Source organism: Canis lupus, chromosome 21 (genome assembly GCF_003254725.2).
Source record: "Canis lupus dingo isolate Sandy chromosome 21, ASM325472v2, whole genome shotgun sequence".
NCBI classification, from domain to species: domain Eukaryota; kingdom Metazoa; phylum Chordata; class Mammalia; order Carnivora; family Canidae; genus Canis; species Canis lupus.
Window position 1 is genome coordinate 42,582,088 of NC_064263.1, and position 25,089 is coordinate 42,607,176.

The 25,089-nt window shown below is 47.6% G+C and overlaps 1 protein-coding gene and 1 long non-coding RNA gene across 7 annotated transcripts in view; one reads left to right on the forward strand and one right to left on the reverse strand.

Moving 5' to 3' along the window:
• Nucleotides 1-25,089, forward strand: part of NAV2 (neuron navigator 2) — a 722,151-nt gene that overhangs the window by 604,473 nt on the left and 92,589 nt on the right. The gene's annotated exons all lie outside the window — the stretch shown is intronic.
• Nucleotides 1-25,089, reverse strand: part of LOC112667750 (uncharacterized) — a 38,938-nt gene that overhangs the window by 10,539 nt on the left and 3,310 nt on the right. The window contains exon 2 of the long non-coding RNA XR_003141297.3: nucleotides 9,028-9,242. This is a non-coding gene — a long non-coding RNA (uncharacterized LOC112667750). The remainder of the gene's footprint in view (nucleotides 1-9,027; nucleotides 9,243-25,089) is intronic.

The following is a 25,089-nucleotide window of genomic DNA, read 5'->3' on the forward strand; positions in this document are numbered from 1 at the left end:
AGGCCAGGCTCTGCAACTGCTGAGGGAGCTCTGTCCCTTGCTTGGGAGGATTTTAGGGATGCCAAAACGTCCAGCAGAGCCCTCAGAGTTGCCTTTGTCGCAGCGATCACACCTGGACCTGCAGGGTCTGCCTTGAGCCGCAGACCCCTGTGGCTTTGTTGTGTCTCTACTGCGGGGAGAGGAGGCTGGCTTTGTCTGCTCCGAGGCAGCCCTTGTCCACTGTGCGCTTTGATTTATCTCCCTAATTAATCTGTGATGCTCGGCACTGTAAAATTGCCTGACAGGAGATCTGAAGGGAGACTGACATTTTGAGGGATGTTGCAAGATTGCGCGGAGGAGATTAAAGGGGGCTGAGGGAAATGAGGTGGTTGCATGGCTCGGTGGGCATGGACCCCCGTCTTTCCTTCAGCTTACCCTGAGTGTGACTCAGTGGCGACTTGGGGCTTGAAAAACAGTCCCCTCTGGCCTCTGCTTTGGGCTCTCATGACGTGCTTGCTGTAGATGAGCAAGCAATAGATGAAGACGTGCAGCAGAGCCACAGGGCATGTGGGTTGCAATGGGTCTGTTGTGTTGCCTTTTGCAGGGTGCTCAAGTGGACTAGGGGCCAGTACTGGGGCCCCTCTGGTGTCCTCCGGTCTGCCAGAGCTGGCTCCGCTGCCTGAGTGCCGTGGGGGCAGAGGAGGGTGGACTTGTACTGTAGGAGTTGCTGTGGGGAGAAGGGATCCATTTCTCCACAGTCAGCGTGGAAACAACCCACAGGAGCTCTGGGTATACCTGGGAGGGAGGTTCCTTGGGAGTCTGCGCAGTTTGCAGTCTGTGCTCTGAGTCTCATTAGCAGCAACAGCCCCCACTCACCGAGCACCTGCTGTGTTCCAGGTTTTCTCTCAGATGGTTTCTGTAGCTTTAACATCCCAAGGGACCCAACAGGACAGGAGTCATCCTTATTTCACAGCTGAGTAGTCTGGGTCAGCGAGCATACGTGACTTGCCCAGGGGCACACAGGCAGTCTTGAATTCCAACCCAGGCCTGTCTGACTTCAAAGCCAATATTCTCTCCAGGGCATCATGATGTCTGTCTCTAAAATGAGGTGGGTGTGGGGGCGTGCCAATGACAATTAGTCCAAGAATATAGCTCTCTCTTGGAATAATCAGGAATAACCTCTGAGGGCTGGCCTGGTGGCTCAGCTGGTTAAGCATCTAACTCTAGATTTCACCTTAGGTCATGATCTAAGGTTGTGAGATCGAGCCCCATGTCAGGCTCTATGCTGGGCATGGAGCGTGCTTAAGATTCTCTCCCTCCACCCCTCCCTCTCCCTCTCCCTCTCCCCTTCTACCTTCCCCTCCTCCTCCTCTTAAAAAAAAAGAAAAAGAAAGAAAGAAAAAGAGAAAGAATAACCTCCAGGTTTCTACACAATTAACCTCCACTCATGCTCCAAGACTGGCTCCAACCTTCCCTGGGCTGCCGTCTCCCCTCCTCCCATCACCCCAAACAGGTCCCTTTGGGTGTCTCTCATACCCTTGGGTTCTCCCCCTCACCTCTAGTAGCATGAAACATGCCTTTGCAATGTGGTCTCCCCTGGGGCACCTGGCTGGCTCAGTCAGTAGAGCATGTGACTCTTGATCTTGGGGTCGAGCCCCATGTTGGGTATAGAGCTTACTTAAAAAATATATGCTTTGTGGAGTGTGGTTTCCCCTGCTAAATTAAGAGAGAGGAACCAGGGGCACCTGCGTGGCTCAGCAGTTGAACATCTACCTTCGGCTCAGGGTGTGATCCTGGGGCCCTAGGACGGAATCCTGCATTGGGTTCCCTGTGAGGAGCCTGCTTCTCCCTCTACCTGTGTCTCTGCCTCTCTCTGTGTGTCTCTCATGAATAAATAAATAAAATATTTTTTTTAAAATTATCCTAAGGATCATTAATAAGACTTACTGAATATTTAAACGCCTTCTCCTTTTCCATCTCATCCATTGGCAAATCTTGGGCATAGTCCCTCCAAATGCTCTCAAATCTCTCTCTCTCTCCCTTTCTCCCTCTCTTTCTCTCCCTCTCCTTCTCTCCCTCTCCATCCCCCCCACCCATCTACTATCCCATGGGTCCAGGCTGCCCTTATCTCTCATTGAGCTCCCACCGTGGCCTCTTGACTGGGTTTGTTGTCTTCTCTGTGGCCTCCATGTAGTACATTCTCTAGCCACTGGGATCTTCTTAACACATATGTCAGATCCCCTCTGCCCCCTCCCTAAAACTTAGCCTCAGTGGACTCCTACTGCACAGAGAATAAAACCCAGACTCCTGGGCAGCCTGGGTGGCTCAGCGGTTTAGCACCTGCCTTCAGCCCAGGGCCTGATCCTGGAGACCCAGGATCAAGTCCCACGTCAGGCTCCCTGCATGGAGCCTGCTTCTCCCTCTGCCTGTGTCTCTGCCTCTAGTGCTCTGTGTCTCTCATGAATAAATAAATAAAATCTTAAAAAAAAAAAAAAAAAACACCCAGACTCCTTACTATGGCCTCCAAATAGGACATGTTCTAGCTCCTGCCCATCTCTCTGGCCTCACCTGCTCCCACTTTCCCCTCCCTCATTCATACCTCCATCCAGTTCCTTGAATTTGCCAAACCCTTTGCATAGGCGGTTCCCTCCCTCTGGCCTGTGCTTCCCACCCCTCTTCCTTCGCCTCTACTAAGGCTGACTCATCATCGGATCCTTCAGGTCTCAACTCACACATCACCCTCCTTACAGAGGTGCTGTCCCTGACCACTCGATCTCACAAAGGTCTCCGCTGTTAGTGTCTTTTAGGGCATTCAGTGTGTTTCACATCCCGTATTTTTATTTGTATATTATGACTCCCCATATGACCATAAGCATTAGTAAAACAAACTTCTTTTGGCAAGGGCATCTCCTTCCTAGCACGGTGCCTGGCTCAGAGGGCTGCTCATTACATGTGCTATGTATGAGTGGGCGAATGACTGTCCAGCTCTCAGGCTAATATGCAAGATATTTAAAACCATGTGATACAGGCATCCTCTAACCAGAATAAGGCACTGACTGACCAACCAGACCAAGGCACTGGCCAATCAGGCCTTAGCAGTAGCAAACAACTCATGATGGCACAAAATTAGCCTTGGGGCTCTCTGGCTTATGGTGAACCCTCCCACTGAGTCCTCATCCAGGCCTCAGAATAAGTTAACTGTGGCCCCAGCCAGCCTTCAAAAACTGGGTTTGTTGGTATCCAGCAGCTTCTCCTGCGGGAGACTGAATGGTTTGACCTGGTCTACTACCTTTTTAGGAAAAATGATCTCAAACCTTTGACCCCCTGACATGTTTAGATTCCAGCTTTTCCACATCTCAGCTGCGTGACTTCTCAGCTACATGAGAGGTTAGTTAACTCAGCCATCCTAAGCCTCTGTGACCTCATCTGAAAAATAAAAAATAATGAGCCCACTTCATGGAACTGTTGAAGCATGAATGGGGGTAATGCAGGGACAGTGTCACATAGTGGCTGGGCCCAGTCCGCACCCTCGATGGATGACAGCAAGCTTTATGTAGCAAGGAATTCGAACGCCAGTTGCTCAGGTGAGGAAAGGGAGTCACAGAAAGGTACACGTGCCTAAATTGGGGAGCCAGGATGGAAGTAGGAATCCTTGCAGCCCCAGGTACAGCACCACGGCCATCAGCCCCTCTATCCCTCAGTGTACCCTTGTCTTTATAATTCTGCTCCTCTATCCCTCAGTGCCAGCAGCCCCTCTATCCCTCAATGTACACTTGTCTTTATGATTCTGCTCATTCAGCTCTGGTCCCCCTGCTTCTCCTGTACTTGGGATGCTCTGTCAGGAGAAAAAGCAGAAGATGCCATCTAAGGCCTGAGACCCCAATGGGTACGTGGCAGGAGCCAAAGTAGCACACCGCATCCTGGCAGGAAGTCCCAGTCTTTGGAACCAGCAGACTAACCACCATGTAACAACATCAGAGGTGCAAACCTGTAAAAATCCCCAGCAAAGCTCTTGAAACAGAACATGAAAGGATTTATGACCCTGTGGATTTGAACATCTCTCTGAGCCAAGCTATAATTCCCGCTCGCTTTTGGAAGTAAAGATCAGAGCCATAATTTGAGGAGGGCCTTGGATCCTGCTCTGATTATGTTTCAAGACACATGCTGTGGGATGATGAAGCTGTTGTGGGAGGGTCTGGGGTACTGAGCTGGGCAGGGGGTATGTTGGCGAGGGGGGAAGAGAGTCAAGTAGGGTGCCTAGCCGTGGCAATTAAATGCCCTTGCTTCTCACTTTAAACAGAGGCCCGAGGTAGCCTCCCAGAGGGCTGTGCTCTTAATGATCTGGAATAAAGGGGTAGAGAGCACAGCCAGCAAGCTGGTGGGGCTAATGCAGCCCTGGCCTTGAATGTCCCGGCAGGAAGTCTGTAGCAGAGCTCCTGTGTCCACAAGCAGCACTTGTCATGCTAATGACTCAGCCACTCTGGTGCCACTGAGGTCAGCTTCCAGATTGCAGATTTGAACTCCACCAAAGTGGAAGCCAGAGTGCTGGGACTCTTTCTCTGTCCCTCATCACCAAACCTCCCCCCACCACACACACACACATTTCCTGGCATCTTCTCATGTGCTGTGGATCCTGGCACGGTCCATCTGCTCTGGGCCACTGTCCTCTTACTTGGCACATTGTCCCCAGCATAGACACAGCGATCTGACTGTGTGCATCACTTGGCTGCTTAAAATCCTCTGTGGCCCCACATCACAGACAGGACAGAGTGCCAGCCTCCAGAGATCCACCCAGCCTTGGCCCTTGCTGCCACCCCAGCCTCACTGCCCACGTCATAATCCACAGCACCAGACTCAGCGCTCGCCAGCATACTCCATGGTGTTTTGAGTCTCTGCCCATGGAATGCCCTCTCCTGACCCTACTTTGCCAGACTGACACATAGGCTTCTATCTGCATTCACTTCTGAAGACCCCCAGCTGGGCCTCTCAGACTTAATAAGTTTCCTTCCTTGGTGCTCCCAAAGGACCTCATGCAATCCTTTAACTTCTAACAAAATCTTGACTTTTTTTTTTTTCCTATTTTTCTCTACAGTAAGCTTGAAAGCAGGGATTATCTTATTTTTATCTCTGGGGTTTTAGGACCTGATAATACAATGTCCAGCATGTAGTAGTCCATGGTCAATACTTGTTGAGCTGAACCCCAGTTTTGACCAGATGAGCCATGTTTCCCCAGCTTTTTCATTACGAACACCCTTGTATTTCTCATCTTAGCACTGGTTGGCACAGAGATCTTCATGAGGATCAGACGCAAGTCTGACAAGACGACTTGGGTGTGGCTGGCCTGCCCAGCTGGCACGGCACTTGCCAAAAACTGTGTATGGGGTGCTGTGCTAGTGCTGTAGGGACACCGAGATCTGGAGCAGAGCCTTCTTTAAAGATACCAACCTTTTCCCTTGTCTCAAAGACCAGGTCATGGGCAGCTGAGGGAGTGTGTAGTGCCAACAGTGGAATATCGGTGCTTTTTGGTTCAGAGTTCAGAACGAGAGCACTACAGCAAAGGGCAGACGGAAAAGGATTCCTGGAGGAGGGAACTTCTAGGTGCATCTTGGAAAACAGCTGGGCTTTGTGAGTGTTGAGGAGAAAGAGCAATCCAGGTTTGGCAGGGAGAGAAGTGGGACACGGAGAAGGAGGAATGCCTAGGAATTTCATCTCTGGGAGACGAAGTCCCATCTCTGAAAGCTGACTGTTTTCCCAGGCTGGCGGGTGCTTCAGTCTGACACTTAAAGGCCTGGTAGCCGTGTCCCACTGCACCCTTCCGGAGTACCTCCCCCAGCTCCCGGCTGCATCAGGGGTCATGCCTGTGTCCTTCAAGAGAAGCCTCCTGAAAACAGATACTGAGGGACTGAAGCAAATAGCTGACTTATTTGTAGATGTTCTGCGGCTCACGGTGTCAGAGCTGGCCACCTCCTAATGATTAAACACTACACAAACACCCAAGGACCAGGGTGTCCCACCATAAATGGGTCGTAAACCAGGGTGGGAGCAGCTGTCCTGTGAGCTGGGAGGAAGTGAGGGTGGAGAAATGCTTTCTGCCCTAAGCAACAAATCCTCTAGCAGGCACCGAAAGAACAGATCCAGACCTTTATGCAACTAGGAGGGAGGTCAGGGAGGAAAGAGTTGGGGTTCTGAGGTCATAGAGAGTGGAAAAAAACGACTGCCTTCCTCCCATCCCCTATGCCAGGTGCTTGAAATATGCAGTGCCTTAGTATCCACCAGAGCCTGGTAGATTTGAGCTTATAGTTGGTTAAATAGAACTAGTAATTGATGGGCCTCGATTCAAACAAGATCTGTATTGCTGCTCCATTTCATCTGCATACCCATCTATGAGGGGAAAGCTGTCACCACCATCCTCAAGTTAGATGATGTAACTGATTCAGACTATGTCATTTGTCTGGAGTCCCACAGTAAGCAGGACTAGGACCCAGTTGTCTGACCCCCTAACAGAAGCTTCTGCATTGTCTCCAATGATTCCTCTTTGCCCTGGGCCATCCCCAGGGTCAGGCGACTCCAAGTACAAGATGTGGGACATTGTCTTTCCTACTGTATCTTTTTTTTTTTTTTTTTTTTTTTTTTTTAATGATAGTCACAGAGAGAGAGAGAGAGAGGCAGAGACACAGGCAGAGGGAGAAGCAGGCTCCATGCACCGGGAGCCCGACGTGGGAATCGATCCCCGGTCTCCAGGATCGCGCTCTGGGCCAAAGGCAGGCGCTAAACCACTGTGCCACCCAGGGATCCCTTTCCTACTCTATCTATAACCACTTCCTCCGTCTTTAAGCTAACTGCACTTAAGTCCAACTGGTAGAAGAATCACACCTGCTTCTGCCTGTTGCCTCCAAGAAGGAGGCCACCAGGCCCTACAGGTAGGAAAGGTGAGGGGTTCATGTCTACCTACCCGCCCATTTCTTTTCCTGATGGCTTAGAAGGGCTAGACCTGGGGCTCCTGGGTGGCTCAGTTGGTTGAGCATCTGACTCTTGGTTTCAGCTCAGGCTGTGATCTCAGGGTCCTGGGATTTGGCTCCATGTTGGGCTCTGCACTCAGCAGGGAGTTTGCTTCTACTCCTCTTCTGCCCCTCCCCCTGCTCGTGTAGTCTCTCTCTCTCTCTAAAATAAATAAAATCTTGGGATCCCTGGGTAGCTCAGCAGTTGAGCACCTGCCTTCAGCTCAGGGTGTGATCCTGGGGTCCTGGGATCGTGTCCCACATTGGGCTCCCTGCATGGAGCCTGCTTCTCCCTCTGCCTGTGTCTCTGCCTCTGTGTGTGTGTGTGTGTGTGTGTCTCATGAATAAATAAAATCTTTTAAAATTAAAAAAAAAAAAAGCACCTGGAATTCTATCTAGTGTAAGTGAGTTGGCAACTTTGCTTGTTGGCAAACCCCAGGAATCCTTGAGACTTGGTTCTGAAACACCAGGGCTCTTTGAAGTGCAATGGTGGAGACACCTGTTGGCCATCCAGAAGCTCACCTGGAATTCCCAGTTGCTCTTGTTCCCGCGCTGGCCCTACAGTCTCCTCCATGGCACCTGGAAAGGCTGAATTAGTACCCTCTGTGTTACGTGTCAAAGGGGGAGCCTACCATGCTGAAATGTTCTGAAGAAGAACCTTGAGTTTCAGAATCTGTGTTTCTAGTGTAATCCACACCTTTTTGGTGCTTTAGTTTCTCCTTCTGTGAAATGGGCACAGAAGTCCTGGCCTTTCCCCTCCCATGAAGCTTGCTGCACCCCTAGGAGACAGGCAGCATTGCAAATGCAGGGTCCTGGCCAGACTACCCTCCTGCCCCTGAGGAAATGGTGAGACGTAATGGAACACAGAGCCCTGGTCTTCAATGCTGGGCCGTTTTGATGTTCTAATCAGGTTACAGTTAATTCTTTCAGAACCTCCTTCCCTGACAAGCTAGGCCTTGCTGTTCTCCCAAATTCCCTCTCCGTGCAACGTGACGGGGTGCTGAAGGAAGGTAGCTGCTGGATCCGCTGAGTTGCTTTTCAAATTCCAAGCATTAGCCCCAGTCCCAGCTGGTACTGGTGGTGACCCTTGTTCCAGAAGCTACCAGATGGGCTTTGGGGAGTCAGGGTTTTTTTGTTTTTGTTTTTTTTAAGATTTTATTTATTCATTCGAGAGGCAGGGAGAGAGAGAGAGAGAGAGAGAGAGAGAGAGAGGCAGAGACACAGGCAGAGGGAGAAGCAGGCTCCATGCAGGGAGCCAATGCAGGACTCGATCCTGGGTCCCCAGGATCACTCCCTGGGCCGAAGGCGGTGCTAAACCGCTGAGCCACCCGGGCTGTCAGAGTCTGAGTTTTTCATCTGCCTTTCTTTTTCTTTTCATGCTTTTTTGATGCAAGACCTTGAGGCCCTACCCCAGTAATTTGGTTGGGATAACCAAATCTCAGCTCAGCAACTTACTCACTCAATGACTTAGAGGTAGTGAATGCAGATAATAGAGGTCCCTCTTGGTGGGGTAGGTGTGAGCCCTACCTGTGATAAACCCAATAAATGGTAGCTATTATTCTAAAGGAAGATTCAGCTCCGGGGTAGGGCAGGAACAGAAGTGTCTCCTGATTTATTCTCACCAGATGCTAAGCCCTCTGGCAATAGAGACCCTGGCTGGCTGTCCAAACACTTTCAAAGCATCACATACTAGAAACCCAGTAAATGTGAATAGGTTCAATCCCAAGTGGTTCTGCTTATTTTGGAATCATTATTTAACAACATGACAGGAGGAAATGTTCCCACCTGGAACAAGAGAGGTTTTCACAGGCAAAGACCACCGACATTTTTGAGCACTCCCTGTGCCTGGAAGTGGGCGAAACGCTCCGAGGACTTTACCTCCTCTCATCCTGCAAGGCCCCTTCCTGCGAACTCCATGCAACCTCCACTTTTCAAGTCAGGAAACGAAGGCGAGGCTCTGAGAGGTGAGCTTGCCTGACGCCACAGCAACAGCAGTGGCGGTGGTCAGAGCGGTGGTAACGGCAACCAACGACGTCAACATGGTACTTACCACGAGCCGGGCACTTCCCCCAAATCTGCTCATTTAATCCTCTTGACAACCCGGTGAGATAGGCTCATTTTACACATGAAGGACTGAGGGACAAAGAGGTGAAATCATTTGCACACAGCTAGAGGTGCGGCTGAGGCTGGTACCCCGGTCTCCAAAGATCACTTTCTTGTTGTCTCCCAGAAAGCATTAGTAAGGACTTGGTAGCCATGAGGTTTCTGAAACAGAAGAATTCAGTTGTTAAGTAAAATGGCGGCACTTCCTGTCCCAGAAATCTTCAAAATGAAGCTCACTGTCCATATACCCAGGATGCATGGAAGGAATTTCTTCTGGAGGTGTAGGGTGAAGATGAGAGGACGCCGGGGCCGCCCTGGGGCCTCGCCTCCCCCCCCCTCCCCCCCCCCCACCCCCCACTGGTTGGGTGGCTGTATTATTTCCAGGAAAGAAACTGATCTGCGCTTCTCTGGAGTGAGATGATAGGTTTGAAAATGTTCTCAGAGTCTAAATTTAGCGCGGTGTATCCGTGGTCACCAGGAGAAAGATAGGTTTGACAGGTTGGCTGGAGGACAAAAGCCAGTCCTGGAAGAGAAAGCGGTTCTCCTCTGAAAGGCAGGCCAGGCCGTCTCTCCGTGGAGCCTGGCGCGGTGGCCGCCGCAGCAGGTGCGCAGGGTGCCGGCCACCCGGAGGCAGAACCGTCACTGGCCGGCACCTCTGCTGTGAGCCTCCCCCAAGGTCAGCCAGCAGCAGAACCCCTGCACCCCGCTGCGCACCTGGGGTTCTTCGTTTTACGGTGCTGTTTAGAATTCGTCAAACGATTTTATGTCCACAGAATGGGAGAAGGTCGTTGTGCTTTACACCTTGTGCGTGTCCTACGAGACCGTCCAACGCAGGAGCCGTGTCTTGTGCAGGCAGGGGAGCAGAACCCAAGTGTTCCAGGATCTCAGCTTGAATCAGTCACTCTGCTTTTCCATTACTAGATCTTTTTCTTTCTTTTCTTTTCTTTTTTTTTTTTTTTTTTTTAAGATTTATTTATTGGGGCAGCCCGGGTGAGCTGCCTTCAGCCCAGGGCCTGATCCTAGAGACCCAGGATCGAGTCCCACATTGGGCTCCCTCTACATGGAGCCTGCTTCTCCCTCTGCCTGGGTCTCTACCTCTCTCTCTTTGTGTCTCGTTAAATAAATAAATAAAATCTTTAGAAAAAAAAACATTTATTTATTTATTCATGAGAGACAGAGAGAGAGAGAGAGGCAGAGACCCAGGCAGAGGAAAAAGCAGGCTCCATGCAGGGAGCCCGATGTGGGACTTGATCCCAGATCCCGGGATCACGCCCTGCAAAGGCAGACGCTCAACCACGGAGCCACCCAGGCGCCCCGTTCTTTTTCTTTCTTTCTTTCTTTCTTTCTTTCTTTCTTTCTTTCTTTCTTTCTTTCTTTCTTTCTTTCTTTCTTTCTTTTTCTTTCTTTTCTTTCTTTTCTTTCTTTTCTTTCTTTTCTTTCTTTCTTTCGTCTTGTTCTTTGTTTGTTTTTAAATACATTTATTTTTTATTGGTGTTCAATTTGCCAACATACAGAATAACACCCAGTGCTCATCCCATCAAGTGCCCCCCTCAGTGCCTGTCACCCATTCACCCCCACCCCCCCTTTCTTTCTTTCTTTTTTTTTTTTTTTACTTAAATTTGTATTAACATTTCTAATGTTCTCTCATAGTGAATGTTCAGCTTCACTAAAATGGGTGTGTGTGTGTCTGTCTGCATCTGTCTATTCGCTTTTTCTCTCTCACCTTTATTATCCTTTCCTCAGCTACTTCTTGAGGTCCAAAAACTTCCAGAGCTTTCTCGCCTCCCCCCCAACACGCCCCCACCCAATAGCCAACAGAGATTTCAGGGGCACAAGCAAAGCTTGCTTGCAATCAGCACCTCCAGCTTGACCCTTTGGACTCTGCTCAGGCAAAGATAAAGAGGGGCTCAGATGATCATTCACACCATGGCTGTGTCCGTGCAGCAGCCAACTCAGACCTGGAAAAGAAATTACCCGGCGTGGGGGATGACTAAATTTAGTATTTCTTTTTCTGCTGCTTTGATCCACTTGGCCTTTGAAAATTGAAGTTCCTCAGATCTATTCTTCCCCCTGGTTATTTTGCTAGATAAACCGTTTGCACAGAATGGTGTGTATGCCTGCACATGCTTAATTTCCCTGGCATCTGATAAATGTCTTGAAATAGGGTAATGCTGGAAGCACTTTTCATTACCTTAAAGCGCTCGGCGTAAATGGAATTGATTCTTTTCCTCAACTGCTGTGATGTTACTGTTTCCTTTTTTTTTTTTTTTTTTTTTTTTTTTTTAGTGGATAAGATCACTCTAACCAGCTTCCCTTCTTATCATTTCCATCCTGTTCAACCATCTTTTCCGTTCCTTCCCGGGTGTTTACTGGCAAATGGGATTTCATGTCCCCGCCTGGCTGCACAGGTGTGCGTGAGACCTCTCTGACTTTGGGATGGGAATTTGGCGTCTCTGGTCTAAACGGAGCGAGAAGTGGGAGGTGAGTAAAGCATGAGTCAGGGCTTGGAAATCTGAGGTCTGACTTTGGATCTACCACTAAACTCTGTGACCTCATGCAAGGTACTTGCTCTCACTCATGAAATGCAGGAGTAGAGCCCAGTGGCTCCTACGTTTTCCCTTCAGATCTGAACTTCTAGGGTCACCTCAAGTTACCAGATATCCATCCCTGCTTAAGATTTGAGATCTGATGATTGAAAATAAATTGCATGGAGGTGGGTGCTTGTTGAGATCAAGAATGCAGACTCGAGATTCTACAGCAAATGAGCTCTGAGATAGTGCTGTGACTTGGAGCTTTCCATGGGGTGGATGTAGTTGAAAAATGCTGAGGTTGCCAAAAGAACAAGATGCGAGCAGTAGAGGGAGATTTCTGACCTGGGAAACAGAGGTGGGGTGATTTTCCTTTGTATACTTGCATCCCTGCTTCTCCAGGCTTTTCCAGAAGCAATGAATGCATCCTAGCTCCCCAGGTCTCCCTCAGGATGAAGTTTAAACTCCCTTACGAGGCTTACTGTGATATCTGGCCCCATTATTTCTTCTTAGCCCTTCTTCTCCTCTCTCCAACCACCCTGAACTACTTGCCGTTTCCCAAAATAGTGTCCTCTGTCTCCATTCACAGCCTTTGCGGAAGCTGTTCCCTCTACATAAAATATTTTCTCCACCTTTACCCCATCTCACCCACAGCGTGGCTCTTATCCTTCAGTGCTCACATTAAATGTTATCTCCTCCAGGAAGTCTTCCCTAACCACCCCAATCCCCAAGACCAGGTTGGGTGACCTCCTCTTGCTTTTTTTTTTTTTTTTTTTTTTTTAAGATTTTAGTTATTTATTTGAGAGAGAATGAGTGGTAGGGAGGGGCAGAGAGAGAGGGAGAAAGAGAAGCAGACTCCCTGCTGAGCAGAAAGCCCCATACAGGCCTGGATCCCAGGACCTGGAGATCCTGAGCTGAAGGCAGATGCTTAACTAACTGAGCCACCCGGGCACCCCTCCTCTTTGCTTTTGTAGTCTCCTGAATTCTTCTTCATCATAGCGCCAAACACATATTATTAATGTCTGCTGCTCCCCTGCCACTTCGTCTATACTTGAAGCATCTTGAGAGCAAGGACCTGTCCTATCACCAATGTATTCTCAATACTCAGGCTATATGGGGAAACTGCTCAGACAGGTAGAGGAGCTCATTCACACCACTGTTTGTCTGCAGAGCCAGAATGCACCCCCAAGTCTGCATATCTCCAACCTCCCTCCCCCGTTTCCTATATTTCCTATGCTCTTTAAAAGCTCTTACCTTCACCTGACCTTCCCCCGATTGTGACGGAGCCTTGTCCCTTGGTACCTCGTGTGATCTCATAAGAAACAGTGGGGAAAAACAGAATTTTTCTATCATGTGATTCAGAGCCCTGTGGACAAGACTGTTTGCCCCATGTATGTGAGACGGAGGACTTAGCCCATTGACTTAGCGGGGCGCGCCGTGTGATGGGGGCTCAGTAAGTGAGTCTCTTTTTATTTTATCCCTAGAATTTGCCACCACATTCCCATCCCAGTTGCACTCGTGAGATAAGTGTGTGGGCCACTTTTTAAAAAACAAAAACTGAATTTTGAAACCAAGCACACTTTCTGCCTCTTGGATTCCAGCAGCTTTAAATGTCCTTGGATTTTCTAAGGGACGCAGTAATATGTGTACAGCTGCGGCTCTTATCAGAGTGCAGACGTACCTCTCATTACTGTTAATTGCGGTTCCACCACTGGGTGATCTGGGCTCCCACCTCCTAGTTCTGTGACGGATAACCTCTTTTATAGCTTGGCTGCATAGGATACATTACAGTATCTTCCAGGCAGCTGCTCTTTAGGTAAATTAATACCTGGGGGTCTTTTTTCTTCTCTTTTTTTTCTTCTCTAGGAAACTTTAAGTACTGTAACAGGCTTTCATTTTAAGGCTGTGCAAGTCTTATTTCATCAGATTGCTATTTGGAAGTTCTAACAAAACACCTTCATGAATAGCGGCCGTAATACCCTTAATCCACTAAACTTCCTGACATTTTAAACTAAGTGGATTGCTTTAAATGAAATCGGGCTTTCCCGGTCTCTGCTCTCTCTGCTCTCTTCCTCTCCCCAGCCCCGCCTGTGCATATTCAGGCCCAAGGTGCTAGGGTGCAAATTCTTTCTTGCTATTAGGGCACCAAATTAGAAAGGACCAGGAAACACCATGCAGTTTTGCAAAGACTCCAGGTCTTGCATTACCCAGCCTGACCCACGGCTTTTCTAAAACACAAGTTTGTGTGAAGTTTCTGTTTCTCATGAAAGCTTAGGATTAAAAAAAAAATTTAAATGTGATTTTCTTTCTTATTAGAAAAAAATGAGCTTCTGTTTTATTATGGGAAAATAGAAAATAGAGATATGCAAACAGGGGGGAAATATACAAGGTCATAATATCATATGATGAAGTGATAGTGATATGCTGTGACCACTGTTAGCACCTTAGTGCCTCCCAGACAATTTTCTCTTCGTGTTAGCACTTACACATTTTATTTTATTTTATTTTATTTTATTTTATTTTATTTTATTTTATTTTATTCTATTCTATTCTATTTATTTATTTTTTAAAAAAAAGATTTTATTTTTTCATGAGAGACACAGAGAGAGAGAGGCAGAGACACAGGTAGAGGGAGAAGCAGGCTCCATGCAGGGAGCCTGACAGAGACTCGATCCCGGGTCTCCAGGATCACACCCTGGGCTGACGGCTGCGCTGCACCATTGAGCCACCGGGGCTGCCCATCATTTTATTTTTTTTAAAGAATCAAAAAAATCTCTTTAGTACTTGCTATGAGCCAGGCAATTGCTATGAGCCAGACACTGTCCTAAGCTCTTTACATATATTGATTCCATTTTTCCAGTAACTCTAGGAGTAAGAACCCATTGTACAGATGATGAAACAGATATGGACGCTGCTTAAGGAACATGTCCAGAGTCAGCCAGCCAGGAGTGCAGAGCCAGGAAGCATGCCTCTGTAGTCTTTAATTGTAATAGTTGCACCACACAACCTCTGAAAGAGGAGAAGTGTTTCATAATCTACTTTTATAATTTGACACTACAGCGTGGACATCTTTTTATATCAGGATTATCAATATCATTTTTAATGGCCCCACAGCATTCTGTTCTCTAAAGGAGCCACAGTTGGATTAACTCTTTCCCTCCTGATAGATGTTCATAACGTTCCACTCCTTTTGTTCAGATAAATAACAATGCAAAGACCATTCTTGGGACTAAATGGATGCACACTAGCTTGGGCTGCAAATAAAGCCTGTATTCTATATTTTCCTAATAATTCTGACATTTGTGTGTGCAGATGAGGCTCTTGAGGCATTGTAGGAGAACATAGGCTCAAGTATGTTCTGGCTACTAGTGACAGGGCTGCCCTGAACCATTCACACGCTTTTTGTATCCATACTCCATTGTTCCTGGTACCATGTTTGAGAGAGAAGGTTGCCTGGAGAATGGAGTTTCTGTTTAAGGCCAGCTAGCTGCCCGCAGCTGAACCTACAAATGTAGCATCAGTTGGCACTGGGCTCTGAACTGAATGAGAGTTTTTATCTTTTTCTCTGAACTTAATGAAAGTCGGGAACTAGGACTGTGTTGCTACCTACCCATGGAGTCACCTACTTCCGTAGAGACCGAGGAAGGGGAGGGCACCAAGGGGTAAAGGTTGTCGATGCATTCTTAATGCTCCACCAGCAAAGTGGCTTTGGTGAGATCATGAAAATTGTCTCCAGTGTGCCAAATACCTGGTGCAAGGCAACAATTCAGAGATAATGGGGGGGGGGGGGTGTCTCAGTGATGGACTCTGCTTAGTGGGTTCTTACCAGCAGTGGGGCCTGGGGTAAGTTATCTAGCCCACTGCTTCTTCATCTCCTCATGTAGACTGGTGATGGTAATACCTACTCCATAGGGAATGGTAGAAGGATTAAACAAGACCAGAGAATTTAAACACAGTAACCTCCGTAATAAGAACTCAATGAAAACGAGAGCTTAAAATAAAATCCTAAAGGATACGGATTTATGAATCAGATAGACTTGTTCTTTAGCCCTTCTTAGCTACGTGACCTTTTTTTTTTTTAAGATTTTATTTATCTATTCATGAGAGACACAAAGAGAGAGAGGCAGAGACACAGGCAGAGGGAGAAGCAGGCTCCCTGCAAGGAGCCCGATGTGGGACTCGATCCGGGACCCTTCCTGAGCCGAAGGGAGTTGCTCAACCACTGAGCCACCCAGGTGTCCCTAGCTGCATGACTTTGAACAACATACCTCCGCTCTCAGAGTTGTGGATCATCAGAGATAATAAAATCTATCTTACTGGGGTATTGTGAGTTTTTAGTATCAGCACTGTATAATCCCTGGCACACAGCTGGTTTTCAGTACCCATAGCAAAATTTGTAAGCAGTTACTATGTGCTGGTCACTCTGTTTTATTTTATTTCCCTCACTCGGGACAGTTTTTCTCTCAGAAACTCGTGGTCAAACAGAAGGAGTTTAATTCTTAAGCAGTCTGTAACTTTTCAGCCAGTGTCACGACTAGGCAAATACCTAGAATGAGCTGGGCTCTTTGCCAAACTCACTTTTTTTTCCCCCTTTGATTTAGACAAGATTGTGGTTTAGAGATCGTGAAAGGTTTTGTGAACTTATTTTATAGCCCCTATAAACTCACAAAGGAAACAATGAAATACCAAAGCTAAAGTCTAGAACAGGTTTTCTTACAAGGGAGGGACTACCTAATGGTGTTGTCGGAAGGGTTCTGTGGGATGAGGTTTTTATCATTTGATGCAACACCTGACACCCAGAAGGTCTGCAGTAAGTTCAAGGGCGGTTGTCCCCAGCAGGGGACAGATGGGAGGTCAGTCCTTCAAATCCACGAGGCAAAAGAACTTTCTTTTGAAAAGGAATTCCAGTGGGAGACTAGGGATATAGACTTACAGAATGTGGGTGCTTGGGGAGGGATCTTCCAGAACCTCGGGGTGGCCTCGGGAGGACAGCCAGCTCATTGAACTGGCAAGCAGTCTGAGGGCTACCATCAGGAAGTGATTTGGTCAAACCCAGCCCCTGTGTGGTGTTTTCTCCACTGCTCTGCGGTCCCCTCCACATGTGAGGGCTGCCACGGTCAAGGGCGGGGGGGCTTACATCACAGTCTGCTCAAGGCTGCCCGTGATCATTACCCTCCACGTTTCCTTTCCAGTCTCCTTCCCAGTCCCGCCTACCCCTCTCCCTCATTATCTCCCCCTGCCACAGACACATTCAAGGATGTCCTTGTAGCTGGAGCCACGTTAGAAAAAGCCAAAAGGTGACTTTACAAATATTGTATTCATTACCCATCCATTCTAATAGAGAGAATCTTGCAGCTGCAAAAATAAGTATTTGAAGTCTTGGGATTTTCCCTATGTACCTATAACACCATTATAGAAATATAGTTCCTTATAGCCAATGACATGATTTTAAATTTCCTTTAATTTTTCTGTTTATTAAAAGAACAAATTGCTGCATGGATTTGCCCCTTTGGGCTTCTGTTTTTTTCATGTTTTTTTCTAAATAACCACATTTATTACCAAAGTTACAGGAAAGCCTTAGCTCTGAACTGTTTCCTAAACACTAGAGGAACTAACTTTCTAACCTACTCTTATTCCTATCAGCCACGGGCACAATGATACAGGAATCTTTGTGGCTGCTGTTGGTTGCCAGCGGTGTTTGGATGGGGTTTTATGAGATAATCTGGATTTTTACCGGATAGAAAGCGCTATCTAGGCACAAATGTGGACATTTTCACAGAGAGTCAACTTCCAGCATTCCTCTACAGGCAGCCTAGGCACACATTTTTTCTGACTTTACAGACAGTAATCTCTTTTCCCGTCAGATGCTCTCACAGCTTTACTCTTCTTTCATGGCATACCTCATGGTTTGCAGTGAAATGTGTATGTTTTTTACTTGGCTGCCTGACACTCCCACCCATACCAGACTATAAGCTTCATGAGTACAAGGAGACAGGCCTCCTCTCTTTTGCATACCCCTCTTAACCCGGCACAATGCCTGGCACATAAAAGTCAACATCCAGCCAGTATCTTAAAGAGAATGGCCCCCTCAAATACAGCAGAAGCCATGATATCATGGAATTTGGTAAGAGTAGATCTAAATCAGACCAAGCCCAAGAGTGTTTAGAAGCGGCTGAAGGACTTTGGGATAACCTGTCAGTGGCCCTGGCCGACTAAATGTGTTAGTGGGATCTGTTGGAAATGTTCACTACCCTAAGCAATGTGGTGTCCTGGCGGCCAAACAAGATTCGAAGCATCTGAAGATATGGTCTTCAATCTGTCTCTTAGCAGTTGTATGACTATGAGTCAATTTTCTGAGTTCCAGTCTGTTTTTCTCTGATTTGTGGATAATGATACATGTTAGCATAGCTGTGAGAATTAAATGAGGGGAGATCTGTAGGTGGTAAAGTCTATACATTTGAATTATTGTTGTCACTGAAAATAACTTGGGCCTCGTGTCCTCTGTTGGAAAAGCCATCATTTTGGAATTGATTTGTAGTTGACCAACAGACATCTTGTCAGAAAAGGCACCTCGGATGGAGGATGGAGGATGGTATGTCTGCATTTCGATTTTAGGCCAAAGATGGAGAAACCAATGTTCACATCCCCCAGGCCTCCCTGTCCAAGATTTGTTAACAAGCCTTGGGTTTCAGATTTGGAATGGGAGGGGAGTAAACATGAAGAACAGACTGGATACTTACTCTTCCTGATGAATAAAGCCTTTTGTTTATTTATTTATTTTTTAAGATTTTTATTTATTCATGAGAGAGAGAGAGAGAGAGAGAGAGGCAGAGAGGGAAGCAGGCTCCATGCAGGGAGCCCGACATGGGACTCGATCCCGGGTCTTCAGGATCACACCCTGGGCTGAAGGCGGCGCTAAACCGCTGGGCCATTGGTGCTGCCCAAGCCTTTTGTTTAAAGACGAGGAGTATGTTTACTTTTACGTGTGAGGACCCACAAGTGTGGGCTCCAGACAATCTCAAGAATTAACCAGTGGAAGGTGACAGAAACTCCAAGTCCACAAGATGAAAGATTTGCAGCTGAAATGCAGCTCACTCCCTCCGTAATGAGACTGGAGGGCAGTATCAGCTCCCCACTGGAGAAATAGGGCAGGACCCTACTGCACGTATGTGCAAAGAGTCCGCTGGGCCCAGGAACAAGGGGAAGCAGAGAGTCTGCACAAGCACCTCCACGGGAAAGGCAGATTTCTTAGTTATGCTGCAGATTCTGCACCCCAGAAAGGAACTGAGGAAGTGGAGAAAGAAGGCTGGAGGGGCAGCGGCACACTGACCACATCTCCAAAGTTCTCTGTTGATGCCTCACTGGGATCACTTGTTACTAATGGGTTTGGAGTTCTGCAGGGGCTGACCTTGCTTGTCCATTAACACCTCCCCACCCACACTCTAAACATGCTAGCCACCCTTCGGTCCCTCAGACACACAGTTCTTCCCTCCCGCTGGCCTTCGCACTTGACGTCCCCTCCTCCTGGAACACCTGGCTTCCCTCCTCGGCATGGCTGGCTGGCTGGCTCCCCCTCATCTTTCACATCTTAGCTTAAATATCACTTCCTGAGATGCCTTCCTGACCGCTCTGTTTCCAGGAGCCGCCTCCTGTGGCTCCGTCTCCCAGCACCCTGTTTCTTTCCTTCATCGCTTTTACCATAACATCCAGAATGATTTTCCTGGTCTGTCTCCTCTGAGTCTGTGGCCCCATCAGAGCTGCCACATTTTCTTTCACTTGCCCTCTTTTTCCTAAAGTCTGGTCTGGTGCAGGTTAGATACTCGGTGGCTATTTGTTGAATGCTGTTCTTTTTCTATCCCAAAGCTACCTAGTTTCTTATGACTTTTGTTAAAATCATAAACTCCCAATTTAACTCCTGTGCTTTGAAGGCTAAAGCCCCCCGGAGTATTTCTCCGCTTCCCATCATCTAGGGACCATCACACTCCGTAAAATTCCACAGCAGGAATGAGATGCTTCTTGTGTGCATGGATCTTTTAACCTCTTCCCCTTCTTTTCATCCACCCAGGAGAGCCTGCCTGCCTTCTCTTTTTGTTTTGTTATTAGCAAGCCAGTAGAAAGTGACACAACTGAGTCTAAGACTAGCTCCTGAAAGAAGGAAACAAGCATAGGATAAAAGTGGGACTGGACCTTGTGTGAAGTCAGTGCCATAAAACTCAGAAGCAGTTGCTCTTAACCTGGGGTTTATGGACAGGCCTCAGGGGGTCAGTGAATCCCCTGAAATTAAGTGCAAAGGGACGTCTGTATGCATTTTTGTTACAGAGAGGCTGACCTGTAACAGGATAGAGACTGCTTCTATCAGATTCTTTTTCTTTAAGATTTATTTATTCATTTTAGAGCAGGGAAGGGGCAGAAAGAGAAAATCAAGCAGGCTCCACACTGAGTGCAGAGCCCAACATGGGGCTCAATCCCATGACCCCTGAGCTGAAACCAACAGTCAGATGCTTAAGCAACTGCTGCACCCCTCCCGTACCCCTCTATCAGATTCTTTTTTTTTTTTTTAAGATTTTATTTATTTGTTCACCAGGGACACAGAAAGGCAGAGGCACAGGCAGAGAGAGTAGCAGGCTCCCTGCAGGGGGCCTGATGCAGGACTTGACCCCAGGACCCCGGGATCAAGACCTGAGACAAAGGCAGATGCTCAACCACTGAGCCACCCAGGTGCCCCTCCTCTATCATATTCTTAAATGGGGTCTTTGGCCAAATAAAACATTAAGAACCATGAAGCTAAAGTCCTTGAAAATACCAGGAGTCCCCAGGAGACTGCACAGAGTGTTCAGTGCCCTGTTTAATCCTCCTGTACCCAGTTGGTCCAAGACCACATCAGTGGTTCCACTGGCACCGGGAGGAGATCCCTCAGAACAAAAGCAGGCCTCACTCCTGTCCTCGAGGAGCTTACTTTTGAAAAAATACAAACATCCCTCCTCAACAAAGAAGATAATGTGCTAACTGGTAAGCCCCAGGAAGTATCATGGGGTAGAAAGTAACTGGGCCAGAGTCTAGGGAGATATCCCTGAGGAAGAGACCCCCCAATCAAGACCTGAACAAGAAGGAGGCAGCCCTGCGGAGAGGACGAGGAGGGCGTTCCAGGAGGAAGGAGCCCCAGCGCAGGGCCTCTAAAATGGGAAGAAGGTGGTACATTGGAAGGCCCAGGCCCTGTATTATTTGCACATAATGAAGGAGAGGGGCAGAGAGGCAGAGGGAGCAGACAGGAGCCAGATTATGTAGAACCTTTTAAGTGAATTTGGATTTTATTCCAAGTTCCCTGGGAAACTACTGGAGGGCTTTGAGCAGAAGGCGACCCAACATGATGTACACTTGAAGAACGTGCCCGTTGCTGCTGTGTGGAGGATGGAGCCCAGCAGGGCAGGAGGGAAGGCTGAGTGATCAGGGAGGTGGCGTGGACCACAGCTTTCTTCCCGTAGATACTGACTAATGACCAGGTTCATGGGGTACTGGGGAGGAATTGAGCCAAAAGGACTTGTTAATGGATTATATAGAAGGCAGTAAGGGAAGAGAGAACTGAGGATGGCTAAGGACAATTGTACGTTGGCTGAGACGGGAGGACTCTGGGAGAGGGAGTGCGGACAAGCTGGCATTTGGAAGCAAGAGTTTTGTACAAGGGGCGATAGATTAGAGATGCATCACGTACCCCAAGAGGGCCAGGCTGGAGAATCAAACTTGGGACTTGCCCGTCTGTGTCTAGAATGTGAAGCCCTTGGTGAGATCCCCTAGGAAAAAACCGGGTAGAGAAGAGAGGGGCCGAGGGCCAGAACCCTCGAGATCTGGAGAGGAGAAGAGGTGAGCAAAGGAGACCGAGGCACAGGCAGTGAGGGAGAAAGAAACCAGGTGCCCATGCAGGCGGGGGAGCCCCCAGGGCACCCAGTCAAGGAGGAGCAAGCTGCCCACTACGCTACGTGCTTCTGAAAACTCCAGCAGGGTGTAGGCCGCGGGCTTTGGCAGGAATGAAGCAATCGGCGCTCGGGAGAAAGAAAACATTTTTCCATTGCAGTGGTGGGGACCGAGTGTGACTGGAGGGGGAACAGGCCACAGGAGCCGGAGTACCGACAGCGTGTTTTGTTGGAACATGGAGCAAAGACTGGTGTGGTCCAGGAGGAGAATTGGGACATGGGGTTATTATTATTATTTTTTAAGATTTTAAAGAATTTATTCATGAGCGACACACAGAGAGAGGCAGAGACACAGGCAGAGGGAGAAGCAGGTTCCCTGCAGGAGCCCGATGCAGGACTCGATCCTGAAACTCTGGGACCACGTCCTGAGCCGAAGGCAGACGCTCAACCACTGAGTCACCCTGGCGTCCCTGGGACATGGGGTTGAAGCGGATTTGTGTTTGGTTTGGTGAGTCGGCCAGTGGGAGAGAGCTAATAAGGGCAAAACTGATGATGTTGAGGAGATGAGCAAGGTACCCTGATTTACTGTTGCTTTAATAAAATACTCGTTAGACCTAAGTGAGCGGCTTTTTAGATTTACTTCAGTGGTTTTGTTTTCTCTCATTACATAATATTTCCTTCTACTCTCCAGTACCTGGGCAGGGTTTATCAGCGCCTTTTTGGTTTACAACATGGCCCTACGAATTAACCTGGGAACCTTGGCAGCATTGATAACATTGTTTCTGTGGAGAAAAAGGCTGTGAGTTCTTGAAGGTCTTTGGGATTTGCCCTGTTTAGAAGTCAGGGTCAGAAGTGACAGGAGGATTGGCTCTTTGAAAAGCGCCAAAGGGCATCCGCTCTCAAGGAGGTGGATGACCCACCTTCTGATTTTCCCCTCCCTCTGTGGTTGGATCTCTTAACCTCACTGATTAGTATCTCTCATAGCCTGGGAAAGCCCTGGCTAAATTTGAACCTCTAGCTACAAAGAATTTAGAGGGTTTGGTGTTGAAGATGTGAATCTTTTAACCACAGAAAGAGGACTGAGAAATGACCCCACACACACCCAGCACATCATCTTGTGTGATAAACTTGACCTTGTAAAAAGTTTCCTCTGTGATGGGACATCTGGGTGGCTCAGTGGCTGAGCGTCTGCCTTCGGCTCAGGTCTTGATCCTGGGGCCTGGGAGTTCCCAGCCAGGAGTCTGCTTCTCCCTCTGCCTCTCTCTCTGTCTCTCTCATGAATAAATAAATAAAATCTTAAAAAAAAAAAAAAAAGATTTCTTAAAAAATTTTTTTTTCCTCTGTGAGTGGAAAAGCCAAGATGCTTACAGCAACTCACCAGGCTCTCCTTAAGCATCCTTTTCTCTTCGTGTCTATCTCCCTCTCGCTTGGCCCCTCTGACCTGATCTCCTAGGTTCCCCTTGCTTCACTCTCCTCTCTGCTCTAGCCACACCTGGCTCTGGGTTCTTGGAATGAATGTGCAAGTTGTATCTTGTCTCAGGACCTTTGCACTGACCATTTCCTCTCTTGGAAGGGCTACCCCCAGATACTCACATAACCAACTAACATACTTCATTCAGGTCTGTAGTAACAATCATCCCCCCCTCCCCCCGCAGGCTTTCCCTTACTATCCTATGATAAATTTCAGACAACACCCCCCCGCCCAAATCACATCATCTTCCTTATATTACTTTTTCTTCTTAGCATTTATCACTAATATACTGTGTAATTTATATTTTCTCTCATTTATAGTTCTACCACTAAAAGGTTAAGTTCCAGGGAAGCCCAGGTGGCTCAGCGGTTTAGCGCCTGCCTTCAGCCTAAGGCGTGATCCTGGAGACCAGGATCGAGTCCCATGTCCGGGTTCCCTGCATGGAGCCTGCTTCTCCCTCTGTCTGTGTCTCTGCCTCTCTGTTTCTCATGAATAAATAAATAAAATCTTTTAAAAATAAATAAATAAAAATAAAAGGTAAGTTCCATTAATATAGGGAATTTTTTGTCTATATATATTTTTTGACTATGGTATCCTCAGCAGTTAGAACAGTGATTTGGCATATACCACATGCTCAATAAATATCTGTTAGTTGAATGAATGACTGAATGGATAGGCTGCCCTTAATTTATGTTGGTGTTGGTGGTTAATCTGGATTTTTACATATATTTGCCCAAAATAAGGACAAGGAACAAGTACAGCTAACAGTGGAAATCTTTTGTATGTGTACGTATATATACATATATATTGGTCTCCACGTATATAGTCAGCATCCCATTCCACCCAAATTAACACATTGGTCAGCCAGATTCTCAAGCCATGTTACGAAGATACATCCAGTTCCAGGGACGATGCAGAAGATACGCGAAATGGTTTAAAACATCTTTGTCAGCCAGAGCTTGGATCCATCCTCACTTTTTGTCTCAATAAATCTGAACCACACCGCCTCCCAAATTCATCCTTCCCCCACCCCTTGGCCTCTGCCTCCCACTCCCCACTGCAGATGCTGGCAACATTTTTTCCAAGCGGGGGAGGACCCTGAGAGATGAGATGTGAATGATTAACTTCAGTTGGGACCCCTTCGAGATTACAATCTATGCTCCTGGACACGTTTGCCTTTGCATTCACCTGGGAAGCCCCACTAGACCCTGTTTCCTCTCCAAGCTGACCCTTTATTCCCTCCCTCTTGGTTGGGGGAGGAATGGCTCTTCGTTCCCCTTTGAAAGGCTTCTGTTTGCTGAGCAAACTCTAACCACACAAGACCCTGCTTGGAGCCACTATTATTACTACCCGGCCCCCCCAGTGCGCGTGCACACACACAGGCGCGCGCACACACACAGTCCTCTACGCCCCCATCCTTCTGGAGAGGCTGCCCAAGCCAAGGGGTGGGGGTGGGAAGGGAGCCTTTCTTCGTGAAAGTCTTTGAAAGCTGCCAGGAGCCAACTGGTAGGATTTTTGGAGAGGGAGTTGGAGTTTTGGAGAGCATCTTAATCCTTCTTCATTTTAAAATAAAAGCTTGTGGATATAACATAATTTCGCTTTTGAATTTTCAAGAGTAAAACAGTTGTTCATTGTTCACGGCATCTGTTTACTTAGTTCCTTCTGAATTCCTTGATTACAGGTTTTAATAGGGATTAGTCGGTGCAACCCCTTCCCATCCCAGAACTGGGACACTCTCCCATCCCACCTCCCCTCCCAGCCTTCGTACCGTAATGTTTAAAGCAGCGATGCATAGACGGAGCTTCCTTTGAAAATAAAAGTAGCATCAGGAATTAATGCGTATTTTTGTTGGCACTGCATCAAAATTGACATCACCGGGAATTATATACGTCATCCCTTACTGTACAGATAGGTATCTTTTCCCTTTCAGGTTCAGAAGTTATCTTCGTAGGCTGATCATTTCAATCAAATGCTTCCCTTTCAATTGTCAGTGGAATAAGCTAAGAAGTGTTATCAATGATTTTGTGTCATTGTTGATAGTAGCACTTTTGGCTGAAAAAAAATTTTTCTCCCCAACGTTTTGGCACAGTCCACGGGGATTT